Source organism: Megachile rotundata, chromosome 9 (genome assembly GCF_050947335.1).
Source record: "Megachile rotundata isolate GNS110a chromosome 9, iyMegRotu1, whole genome shotgun sequence".
NCBI classification, from domain to species: Eukaryota; Metazoa; Arthropoda; class Insecta; order Hymenoptera; family Megachilidae; genus Megachile; species Megachile rotundata.
In genome coordinates, this window is record NC_134991.1 from 6598068 (window position 1) to 6611822 (window position 13755).

General features: G+C 42.6%; 1 protein-coding gene across 5 annotated transcripts in view; it reads left to right on the plus strand.

Moving 5' to 3' along the window:
* The window catches only part of LOC100878040 (latrophilin Cirl), an 820007-nt gene that overhangs the window by 680003 nt on the left and 126249 nt on the right, over nucleotides 1–13755 (plus strand). The window lies entirely within an intron of this gene.

Sequence of the window (13755 nt, forward strand, 5' to 3'; positions counted from 1 at the left end):
GTTCTGGCTTGATTGGCCTCCGCCGCTACCCGTTCCTCCAGCTACATCAGCCACCCCTTCACCGTGAACGCCGCCCCGCGTTAACCCGGCGTGTTCACCTTCGAACCCGCCTGTTTTTCGGTGGCAACGGGAAGAAAAAGGTAATACGAGCTCATTTTCAGGGACGTGTCGTCTCCTTTCCGATTAGTCCACCCCCGTGCGTAGGGTCGCGCTACCAGCCGGAAGTCGAACCGAGGGATCGAATTGAGAGGGTGAAAGGCAACGATAGTTCCGATGAATTTTTCTTTCGTCGAACTTCTGTCGCTATACTAACGTTTCGAAATGGGAATTTTTACAACGTTCTTCCCTCATGGAATTGCAAATTCGCGAGAATTGAAAGAGGATTGGCTGGAAGTTGCTTCGCAAAATTCGTTCACTGTTTTCCTGAATTATAGATTCCCTTTTCTCGGTCTTTCTTTCGCTGGTTGTTATCACGGCCGGGTGTAATTACACGAACAATCTCGGACAACGATAAACGCAGCAACATCAATTACGAAACTTTATCTACGCAATTACCATCCGGATGATAAAACTTGCACACGCGTCCGCTGGCGTTCTTCTGTTTCTGGCGATAATTGGCTCCGTGATTATGAAAGTCTAAGTTACAATTCCGGAGAGACTCAACTTTTCACTAGTCTTGTATTGTGAACTATTCTTACTATATTATGGAATTTCTCTAAAAAGTGAACTTTATAAATAAGTTATTTTATTTCGTCACTTCAAACGATACATCAAAAATCAACGGATGAAAAGAATCACTTATTCATGAATATTTCGTTATCTATCAATTTCACGACAAAAGTACTTATCACAAAATTTGTAGCTTAGAAAATTCTCTACAAAAAAGGTCTTACAAGTTTCCTTGCGGTAGTAATGGTTTTCGAAATAACGTATGAATTCACGAACGGCGATAATTGTCGTTTAATTCCGAAGACGGGGGATGAATAATGAAGATTGCAGTTTACCGCGAATTATACAGCAGAGAAATTCTAATCTCCGCGGTTTCCAGCCTGGACATATGAAATGTCCGTTTCATTTCGATTCGGATAAAGGCAATTAAACCGATTCTAGCCGTTCCTAGATATGTTCTATGTAATAACAACGTCACGAGTTTCGATGCTGTCCGGACAAATCCTTTGACCATTGACGTACTCGCGGAATAATTAGAGATAAACCGAATTTATTCGTCAGGACCTAATTACCCGCGGCTCGTTTAATCAATGACCTGCCACGAGTCATGGCCGCTATTGTTCCGCGTCACCTAACAGTCTGGATCCGTAAATATCCGTTACGCTGTTATTGATACGCTTCTGATTCAGTCGGGCGGACTCTTAACCATGACGGGATACGTCGAGCGTTGTTCCCGTCAAATCTCATTTGCGATTATACCCTTCGTGTAATTCTGCTGCGAACTCCACGAATATCACGAGAATCGAACGTGAATTGGAGGTGCTGCTATCGATTATCAATACACCGATACTTGATGATTGATGCTTAACATCGATAACATTGTTAAGCTTAATTAGAGTAAATGAAGTTGAATGTAAGACATAATTTTACCGTTCAAATCCAGTTAATTGGGTTCACTTAACCTAACTTAATCTTGAGCAAGAATAATTACATTTGGATCACGCACTAAATCGTCAGTTAATCGTGTTAACGATATTTAGAGATATATCGACGTACCTCATGTACCGTATGTATGTTTGTACATAACAGTAGGTAAGTGATTAGTCACTTCATAAATTTATGACTGTGGGAAAAATACGAGTTCCGACTGTAACTGGAAATTATAAGCCGCGAGAAAATAAAAGTGTACCAGCATATCAAAGGGAGTATTTCCATGAATCGCGCGCATTGTCAGCTGTCATATAACAAATCATATCTAGGCACAGCTGACACTAGCCGCTGCAATTACTGATATCGTGTCACGACTAGATGGAGCCGCTTTGAACCGTCACGTCGCCTGTTCCGGAAGCAATCAATTTGTCACTATAAGGCTTGATCGTTGATCCGCCATCGACAACTGAATAATGCATGATCCGGTTGAAAAACGTCCCGCGTATTCTCATAGGGCCCGGTCACAGGAGTACACGTTTCCACATTGTTCCCCTTACTCCAAGAATGTTCCAACGTGATTTTTATAAACGATCCAGGATATGAACACCTCCGATGATTTCGTAATATCTTCCTAGGAATCGCTGCTGATACCTGGAAGAGAAGGGAACGAGGAGATTCATTGTCTAGATTAATCTGGAAAGGGAAATGGGGGATAGGGACGGTAGCTTGGTTAGGTTTCTTCGGAATTTGGGATTTGGAGTTTGGGAATTTTGGGAGTTTGGGATTTGGAGAGTTAGGGATTTAAGGAGTCAGGAATTTGGGGAGTTGGAGATGTGGAGATTTGGGAATGTGGAGATTTGGGGATATGGAGATTTGGAGGCATGGAGATTTGAGAACGTAGAGATTTGGGGACGTAGAGATTTGGGGACGTAGAGATTTGGGGACGTAGAGATTTGGGGACCTGGAGATTTGGGGACGTGGGCATTTGGGGTCGTGGGGAATTAAGGATATGGAAATTTGAGAGTTGAAGGACTTGGAAAATTGAGGATTCAGAACTTTGAAGTTTTCAAAATTGGAGACCCTACTTAAAAATTTCAAATATCCAAGATTTAAAAAATATACAAATTTCGCCCATTTCACTTCTGTTAAATCAAACTTCACAGGGAAGGTCCACATCTTAATTATGCCAATGAGGTTAGGAAGTAAATGAAAATCGTGAACATCTCACGGAAGCAGGAAAGCAGATAGCGTGTAAAGAGGCGATGCAATAAAAGAAAGGAGAGAACAGAAAGGTGTTCGTGTAAAGAAAAGAAAGAGTGTCCTTTGTCGGAGGAAGTTGGAGAGTCCCGACAGACGGTCGACGGTCTTGAATGTTTCAGCTGCTAGAAAAAAACAAATTCCCATCCCACTTTCTCCTTCTTCGCTCTCTCCCTCGCCTCGTGTTCCACCTGTGATACCGCAGGGACTATTATCGTTTACGCAGTCGACCTTTCTCCCTTTGGGTGATTAGTCCAGCCGCGTGCCAGTTTTCTGGCGAATCGAGGGCAAAAGGGAGCCTTTGATCGTCGTACAGCTTCCGAGAGGCGTCGAAGGGAGACGTTAATGTCGTTGTGTTTCATCCAACCCTCGGATCTCGTCCGGAACCTGTGATTTGCTGGGACATACGTGCTTCCGGAGAAGAATTATGGGTCCCGGAATGCGTTTCGCTTTATCGACAGGCTTGATGGTATGTTTTATCGATTTGGATGTGAGTCACTTGCGTGTGATGACTTTTGAAGGTAATGAGAATTATTATGAATAGATAAATAGCGTTGCGTTTGTCATGGGTTCACATTTTGTCGACTAATTCAAGCTGGGTTTTCATTCAAATACGCTTTCATTGTGATATAAAGTAACAGTTATAATCAGAATTTAGTCATCAGTTCATAGTAACTCATGAACTAATGAATTCATGAATTCATTACTCATAGTAATGCATGAAAGTAACTTTGATTTTATATGTATGTTACACATCATACACCTATATATTACACATCACATATCTTTAATAACACATCTCCCTTGATCTCAAGTAAACACGACTTTATATTTCGAGCTCCAAAACGTTGATCAAAGAGTATAAAATTATAGCCAAAGAATTAGAGAAGGTAATAGACAGCAGAAGGTACTGTTAAAGCAACGTACGTGAAAGATGCAGGGGTTAAGAATGAATGTACAGCAGGAAACGAAGAGAAGACACTCGATGCTCTTCGACTACATGCGAATCCCTGGTCCAACAACCAGGGGCCTGTTGTAATGCTTTATGGGGGCGAGGCCTCGTGTCCGTGCGGGAACATCGATATATCAATCCGATGGCCCGTGGATTGTGAATCTCCGGTCTCGCTGCTCCTCCCTTTCGTTTGGGAAATCGAGCACCGTCATAAACTACCCATGGACCGGTTCGAGGTCAACGTTGTTCGCATTTCGGGACCCTTTGCAAAATCATTTATCGAGAAAAACGTTTTCTTTAAACAACGTATCTAGTGAGACAATGGTGGTTAGCGGAAACACCTAACCATACATTTGTATCGAGGACGCTATTCAATCTTTTCTTTTTATTAAATTGTATTTCGAACCTTATGGTGGGTCGTTATGTTAGCTTATCAAGAAACGAAAAATAGGTAAATGGTGATAGAAGAAATGGCTGCAATAATTGAGGCGACAGTATTTGATGTACATATATTGTATCATCTGGAGTAAAATTCAAGAAGATCAAGAATGTTGAACTTTCGGCATAAAATTAATAACAAAAAGATAGGTATTGTCAAAATGAGACAGAGAAATGGAACCTCAAGTAAACATCTTGATACATCAAGATTAAAATTATTGATACTGCAACTTCATATTTCAACGTTTACCAAATACTCGATGAAAAACGAGAAATTTCTCACACGTCTCAACACGATGAAAGTATCTAATTATAATATTCATAGGCAGATTAAATACGTTCGAGGAGCAGTTTACCCCTATAAACTCGATGAATTTGCATCTAGAAATTATAATGAAGATTCCTATTAAGATGGTGAGAGACTTATTATGCGTCCTCTTTGATCACCGTCACGATAATGTTTTTCATCCGCGATTGCATGCAATAAAACCCTGTTTCCGTACTATTATGCACCGTCGCGACGCTCCGGTGTAATTTATAGCGACGCGACTCGATGTATTCTAGGCATTTTACACAAGTGCACTCGGCCAACGCCGGCTCAATCGCTCGATCGAAACAGCCCGCCGCTGTTTATTTACCATCGACACCGACCAGCGAGAGGTTATTAATTATCGTTCGACGCGAGTCAGCGAGAGAGAAAAGAGCGCGCGAGCGTGCGCGTGCAATTAGTTGGTCGCGCGTTGCGATGCGTGCCCGTGAACGAGTTCACAAAAGGTATCGGCTTTCGTGGAACGCGGTTTTCGTTGTTGACCCTGGATCAACTACATAGTTCGACGAATTACACTGTAACCTGCAACGGATCTGTTGTCTCGTGCGCGACAGAAAATAGACCTCGTAATTAACCTATACACCTCGCAAAAATTTCGATCACCTTTGTGAAATACTGTCGCGCATAGTTTGATCTTTTAACTTCTGAGAATCGTATCTCGAGTTATTTTAATGCGACATACGAGTAAATTCAACTGTTTGATAGACTTTTAGGTTAGGATGGTAGTCTAGGATGGTTTAGGAATATAGACGTAGGAATTGTACACATATAAGAATTTAGGGATATAAGCATTTAGGACTATAGTCATCTGGTGATGTCTATGTAGACCTAATCAACTACCGATTTAGGTATCTACATATCAAAATATTTATTTAGGTATGTAACAATTTAAGAACTTATTCAACTTCACATAAAACACAATTTAAAAAGTTAAAACGACTCAGTAACATACAAATCAAATAAACATAAAAATTGACGAGCGAGTAAAAAATAATTTTGCAAGATTAATTTGACCCAATATCCATGCTTGCGATTTTCATCGACTATGCGTATAATTCAAGAATAAAAATTACCAATGCCAGGAGTTTGGCATCGAACGTAAAGATCAATTCGTTCGGAACGTTATAGAAGCTCGAGTACAAGAATTCGCGATCTGAACAGGGATATCGTCGAAAATTCTAAAGGCCGTAAAATTTCTAGGAAAGATCCAGGGGGTGGAAGGTGGTTTCCGCGATTAAGCGTGACGAAGCGAGTCGAGCGTAGCCCATGGCTTTCAAATCCGAACGTCGAAGTCCGTTTTCAAGTTTTTCGCTCGCCGTTCAGCCCAAAAATTCGATTTCCTCTTTGACTGCTATCTCGCCGGCTCGATCGTAACTTCGTGTTCCTCGACCGATAGTTTTTTCCCTCCCCGTTTTTCTGTTTTAACCGCTGGTACACTTTCTGACACCCCCTTTGCTCAGGGACGTATCATGTAATAGCTAATATCGATGTATAGCTAAAATTACATGTAATTTTTGGAATAATTAATTTTAATTTCCCTGTTTTTATTTATATTTATCGGTATTTTAATTAACGAGAAGGTTAACGAGTTAGATGTTCCGCAACTGTACATAGCTTCTCCAAACCGGAGGATACTTCACGGACCAAGGAAGAAACTCTACTCTGCCAAGTAGCAGCGTCTGTTTCTAAGTAATTAAGCGTTCCTTGACGTTGGGCTGCTTTTCGTCACTCGTTCGACGAACACTCGAGCAGCTCCTTTCCCTCGAGTCCTTCCACTCGAGAAGACGCCTGCCTGGTCCTTGGGCAGGAAAGACCCAAACTCACGGAACGAAAGATGATTTTAACCAGAGATCCTTTGTGTGCGACACGATTCGTGCTCGATCTCGTACACGGCTTAATAGACAAAAGGAATTCGATTTTCCAACAGGTAAAGATGTCTTCGAAGGGAACAGCGAAAGAAATAAGCACGAAGGGCAAAAGAAAATCGGGAGGTTCGAGAAGAGCGAGAAAAAGGAGAATGGCGAAGGGTGGAGAAAGGCGGAAGGTTTAAATCAATAAATTTCAAAAGCCAAAGTCGCCGCCTTACCGTTATAACTCTCGGAGCGGGTACTTTTGCCCCGCGTATATGCCATCAGAGGAGACAAAGAGACCTGCACTCGAGCAGTCAATGCTACAGGGAGCAGGGCGCAAAGGCGAGGAGGAAAGGGTCTCGAGGTGCACGGGACGCCACAAAAGAGATTGATGTTATTCGATTTTCGGATTCGAGATAAGTTAAGGAAGGCTCAGGGTGTCTTGCATCGTGTACGACGTGAAACCGTTTACAACGTCTCGACGCGTGCCCCTTTTTCGCTCGCTGTTTTTCGCTTTTCTTCCTTGAAATTTCTAGGGAAAAATATGAACCGTCCGAACAGTTTTCGTGACGAGACACGTTACGAATTTTCAACGATGCTTTGTTAAGTCTTGTTTCCAGTCTTTGATGCACTTTTCAATTATTCATGAAAAAAACATTTTTCGTCTCTTACACTAACAGCAATGAAGACAATGGACTTTGTAGAATAGATTCACTGTTAATAGAATACGTATACAGTACAGAATATGTTAGCATATTTGTGAAAGAACAGGGGAGGTAAAAATTACGATACATGTATATTATTTGTTATGAATTCATTCTGTCACGTATGCATGTAGAACATATTTGTTTTATACAAATATTTTAATATGTAGAACATGCAATACATATGTATGTTGGTTTTATTTATACTCGTGTATGTTTAAAGTGTCTATACTCTTGATATTCGGTTCGGATAAAATCGCAGATATATCTTTGAACAAAAATCCTAGTTCTTTGAGTCGTTCTTCGAGACTGCCCATATCGCAACACGTACAATTCGAAGTGCAATATCATCACGCAATAAATTCGAAATTATTAATTAGCCACAGGGGAGACTAGCGAATCTCGGTGTTCTTTTTCCCTGTTGGCGAAGAGAGGAGGCTGGTAGTGGCCGCGTATTTCACCGGTACCGAGCTATTCGTAATTAGAAACCCATTCAGAACTACGCGCATCCACTCTACGCTGATGGATACCGACCATATCTCACCGAGCCGATGCTGGCTTTCAACTCTCCAAGTGCGTTCGGAGAGCGTTAAAAGTGAAGCCTCTGGCCTTGTTGATTTTTCATTGTGACCACGGGAGCCCGAGCCTAGAGAAGATCCGTCTGTCCGGTTTGATTAACCTATCGGCGAGCGGAGTAGGTGAGGGGAACAATTTTTGAGCCGACAGGAGCACTCGTGATTCGAATTTCGACGAGAGTTCGTCCCTCGATCGGGGGACAATTTTTCTTGCACCCCGAAGTAGTAGGGGTTTAGAAGATCGGATCGATCGGCGTACAACAACGGGAAACGATTTGATCGCGTACGCCGCTCACGGAAATTCATAATTACGGTTAGACAATAAAAGAGGCACGGCGGAGCGAGAGGGGAATCGTGGAATGCGTTTAATAAACGTTGATCGCAGAAAATTGGCGAGGGGGGGGGGCCCAATGTCGAAACGGCCCCACGAGCGGCAACAGCAGCACGCTACGTGAGTCACTTTCACGCCTCGAGGGAATTGCCGCTCCCAATTAATTCGCTATTCGAAGGAATGTTTCATTAAGGCGTTTATTAATCCTGTCTTATTTCTATTAACACCGTTGACCTTCGCCACCGAGGAACTGTCTCGATCCCCTGAGAAAACGCCGGGCTGATGATGATGCCAGCGTTCCGTGAACCGCTGAAAAATTACGAAACCCGGGGCTGCTTTAATCGCCTTAAATTACTGTAATATGCCGCGCCAAATTACACCCGTATTGCTACGAATAATCGACGATATTGAAAACGCGGTTACTTCCGTTCACGTTCAAACCTTTCGTCGGCGAATCATTATTCTGCATTCCTTCTTCCTTCCTGTTCAAGGCTAAATATGTCCTTCATATACTAATGTTCGAACTGCCTATAACAACGAATAACTGAACTAATTATTATTTATTTTGAACAAAATTAACTTAAGAGTAATTGTCATAATACTTGAGACATTCTGAACTCCACCATCTGTTGATGAATATATTCTTTCTTCTGATAAAATTGATGTATCTTTATATCCAATATTTTGAGATAGAATGGTAAACATATTTTTCTTGAGAGAAGAATAATCGAAAGCGTATAAATCTTCGCAGTTTAAGCGATGGGGATGTTTTAGAATTACAACCTGCGTTGACCTTCAGCGAAAATGGATGATCTCGCGGGATATGCAACGCCAGAGATGTAAAAATTGTCATTTTTAACTATTACTGGTAATAATAGAGGCTTACGTATGGCCGGTACCTATTATCACGCCGTGCAACCTTGATTAAACTGGTTACAACGGAAGGCGCCAGAAATGTTCACGTTTATCAACTTGCTACTCCATACTTTGAAACAACAAAACGAAGAAGCAGACGAGAGATTATAAGGTGGTAAAACAGAGGAAATTACAGATTGTGTAGTCGTATAAACGCGAGACTAATACGCAAGCTTTTTCTAGCTGTACACATTCCGGAAACTTATTAGGCGTCTTCTGCAAAGTTTGCAACATGTATTTTGTTACGAATGAAGAATAAAATTTTGTATTTAAAAATTTATTTATGGGTAGTGTATTTGAGTACGTCTAATATTCTGTCAAGATTGATTTAACATAGAAAAATTTTGTTAACCTCGAGGCATGGAAGAAATAGAAATGAGAAGAAGAATTTCTGAACGGTGACGTCGTGACTTTCTCGGGTGTACACCCCAGCTTCGTTATTCATGCTCGTACCCACCCCCCATTCTTCCATTCGCGGATCATATATTTTTCATCTGGCGTTTGCTTCGCTTTCGCAACGCCCTCAGATATCGTCGTTAAATAATCAAGCGAACGATCTACGCGCTCCTCGTTTGCCGTCGTCTTCTTATCCTCAGCTTCGCCTCTCCCTCCGTTAAAACTCGCCCTTCCTCTTCTTATTCTTGCTCCTCTTCAGCGTCCGCTTTTCGATTTATCTTCCGCTTCTCTTTACCTCTTTACATCTGTCTTCTTCGTATTCCGAACTTTAACTTTCTCCCACTTCCACCATTTTTCATTCCCATCGATCTACGATCTTTTTCTCGCTCCCCGTCAATCATTCCATGTTCCGTTTGCTTTCTTGACCCGTATCATCTTTCTTCCGCTCGAATTCGCTATCTCATTCCGAACTTCTCTTTTTATCTTGCTATATTGTGTATCAAGAATCGAACGCTCAAGAACATTGCTAACCTTATGCTGCACAATGCTTCTTTCAGACTTGATACATGTAAGTCGTGTTTCGATATTACCTAAAATGGTGGTGGAGATTACAATTTCAATGTAAATTCATTTGCTAGAATTTTCATAGACCTCTTAGCATAATTCTAGGTTATAAGATTTCTTTAGATTCACCATAGGTCTTCATGCAATCTTCCTAGGTTCTACACACAATTTTCTCAAGTTCGTACAATCCACCCAGATTCTTCATACAATCTTCTTAGGTTCATATAATCTTCTTATGTTCTTCATACGGTTCTCCTAGGCTCCTCATATGATTTTCCTTAGGAAAATCTTAGAAAGGCTTATAGTTAAGGTGACTTCTATTTCCTAGAGTCTTCTGACATCCTAAACACTCCACAGGTTCAGATTGTCCCAAGATACTTGTGTAGATTCTAGGATCATCCTAAAATCTCTCTAGATTCGCTAGTAGGTGTCATAACAGTGAAATATAACCCTCGCGTAATTTCCATAGTAACAACGTTTACATTGTACCCAAAACGCGATCACGAGAGAACAAGTAACTGGAACTCGATGGTACGTATGAAATTTTCGCGCGGGAATGCACGCTGCAAAATTTGCCCTTTAATCTTCGTCCGTCGATGGAATGTCGATTTTCATCGAATTCGGTTGTTCGACGCCGATCCCCGTAACGCGAGCCCGCTTTTCATAGGAGCTCGGATAGTAGAATTGTTGCAGCTAAATTTCGTTAATGATGAACGATGATGCTCGGCGCGATGGCACGCGGTGAAAATTTCACGGCGATCCTCGTCGAAACGCGGTAAATATCCGCGAGCGAGTTGGTTAAAAGGCAACCATGTCTTGCGTAATTAATATCAACCGATGCAAATAAACGCGTCCCGTTAATTGATCCCGCTGTGCGCTTTCAAAAGGGAACAATATTTATCGTGCAATCAATTAACGTTGTTTCACGATGAGGATCGGTTCCGAACGGGCAGAAACTCGGCGCGGCGTGTAGATCGCGGCACGGCCGGTTTTTCACCGGTTTGCCTAATTTCGGAACGCGATACGGTCGATCATTTACGTTTACGTTCGTTACACATCATTATCCGCGGGAGTATTTCTACCTAATGCATTAATCATTATCAGAATGGACAGAGCCGGCCGACAGCTATCGGTCGCGCCTCTCTTTGATAGCAGCAGGAATATTTGGGGCATGCAAATGTTGGTTATGCACGCAACATTGCTCACAATTTGATCACACCGGTCGATCAACAGGCACGACGTCTTCCGTCTCTCGAACGTGTAAATGTACACAGCACAGAAATTAGGATCTGTTATTGATCGAAGCACTAGCTACATTACATTTTCACCAAACGAATTCGATTCGGCAAGATTTGCATTAAGGGGATAGTATTGTCCATGGGATGTGGTCTCAAGCTCCCTTTAACATTTAAGCTACCAAATATAGTTCGCAGGATCTCTAAAAATTCCAAGATTCTAGTCCCTATGATCTTCTGTGGTCATAAGCTGTCTCTAGCCTCTAGGCTACCTCTAACCCATAGGATCTCCAAAGGCTCTAACCCCTCTTTGGGTCTTACGTCCCCTAGCACATTTATACATCCTAATTCTTCCCTAGATCAGACATTTTCCTTAGTTACTACGACCTCTCAAGGTCCTGATTTCCTAGGCTAAGCTACCCAGGCTTGAGGATCTCCCATCATCTTAAGCTCTCCCTGCCTTCTGAATTCTCCTCAGACTCTCCTTCTAATCTCATTTTCATCTCCCCATAAAAATTCATCTTTCCCATATAAAATCAACAATCCAATTTCAACAGATCTCTTTCCGCAAATAATTTACGTTCTTTATTTTTCCACGATTATTCCCTGAAATTCGCGCGAAGCATCCAATGACGTCCTTTGATTGGATTCGTACAAAAGATGCATCCCTTCCCATCGACGCAGCAATTTCATCATTGTTTATCATCGATCTAAGCATAATTCCCGGATTGCATTATCAGTCCTGCAGCACGATAATCTCACGGTTGATCGGCTCCGCTATTTCACCATTTCCATCAGCACGGTACTGAAACGTTTATCCGTCGACGAAAGCATATCGCAGCGAAAACAACAAGCCCGATTACGCTGTTCGAGAGCGAATTACGCGACAAGCGATTAGGTAGTTCCGTCAATTCCATGCGTCGACAATTCGAACGCTGTTTGTCGGCCACCCTATATACACAAACCTACCGGCCAATAGTTGCACAGGTATGCACTTAGGCTACAATACGCCTGGGTACATTGTGGCGTCGGAGAGGGCGGTCTGAGGGGCAGGGTACGTTCAACAGCGCTACAAAGAGGAAGATCCATGCAGAGAGAGAAATCGGGATCCGAAGAGAAGAGCGCGAGAGAGACAGACTAAGGAGTATGTCAGTGGCGAAGAGAAGGTGATAGAGGCATAGAGAAGCCTAAGCTCTGTTAAATGCTTGCGAGACAGATACTGATGCTTGATGGACTCATTCAGTGTCGTGGACATTAGTGTTACGTTAGTTTCTTTGAATTCTCCAATTTCTGGAGATTCTCAAATTTTTATTCGAAACTCGTCAGGAGATCTTTGTCAGAGCTCGAGGTTTCTTACTTTTCCAAATTTCTCAACCGTCGGATTATAAAATTACCCCATCTTTCGAAACATTTAAATCTCTAAATTTCTCCTGAAATTCTGTAAGTTCCAAATTTCCAATTTTCTCGATGTTAAGCTGACCATTCCACGTTCACGGAATCAAAGTGACAGCAACTTCTACTAACAACCAAATCCTTGCATTTAGTTATAAATTCTTTAGTAGGCTGCAAAAGTATCCAGAGTTTGAGGTGGGTGGAAGCGAAGGAAGAGCACGGAAGACCGTGTACCGTCCTTGAAAAGTAGACAGGAAACGCATCGAGGCGTCGGAGACCGGCAACTTTGTCTGAATTTACTCCAAGCAAGTAACAAGATGGGCGTAACAAGTACACGCGAGCGTGTTCGCGCTCGACGAGGGGGTGGATCCGTTTGATTTCGAACATCTCGCGAGTCCGCTTACAAGCTTCACGCTGGCATCCACTCGCTTCGCTACCCGTGTCTCGAGTATCGTGACTCGCGTCTGCTAGAAGCAAGCGAGTAAGCAAGCAAGCAAACAAGCAGCCTGCATTAGCCGCGGCACGGCTTGGTGCGTCGTTTTCGAAGCGGGCTGTTGGCGGGCGGACACATTTGCGTCAGCTTTCGTCAGCTTCTCTTCTGAAGCATCCGAAGCTTGGCAGGAGATACAGAAAGTCGGGAATAAAAATCGACGTGTCTGGTGCGCGCGAGCGGCTAGAAGGGATGGTGTTGGATACGCTGAAGAGGGTTGAAGGGGCGCCGCCTGCAGAGAAACGAGAAGGGGAACCGGTGCTTCGGATTTGCGGCAGAGAGCTTCGACGAGGCTCTTTCTATCCATTACGATCAGGTGCGGGGTAAAGGCCGGCATGGTGAAAAGTGTTTTAAAGGGAAACGTCGATGCGCCGCTGGATCCGCGCGCTTCATGTATGCTTTTTATGTCCATAAGATTTTTATGGTTTTAATGACGCTCTCTCGCACACGGCAGGATTTAAACTGCTTTTAAATTCCGCCCACCAGAGGCTTAAGCGGGAAATCTTTCTCATCCTCCTTCACCTCGTTCTTCTTTTTCTCTTTTCTTTTCTCTTGTAGCCGAATAGAAAATCTATGGAATTGTTTATGGCTTTTAACAGACTCCTGCATTTATTCCACGATGTAAATGTATCGAAGGAATTAACGCAGTGCGATGGGGATTTAACTTTCACACTATTCGAATTATGTACTCCTCAAAGGAGCGTCCCTGGGGAGCTCGTACCTTTTAGG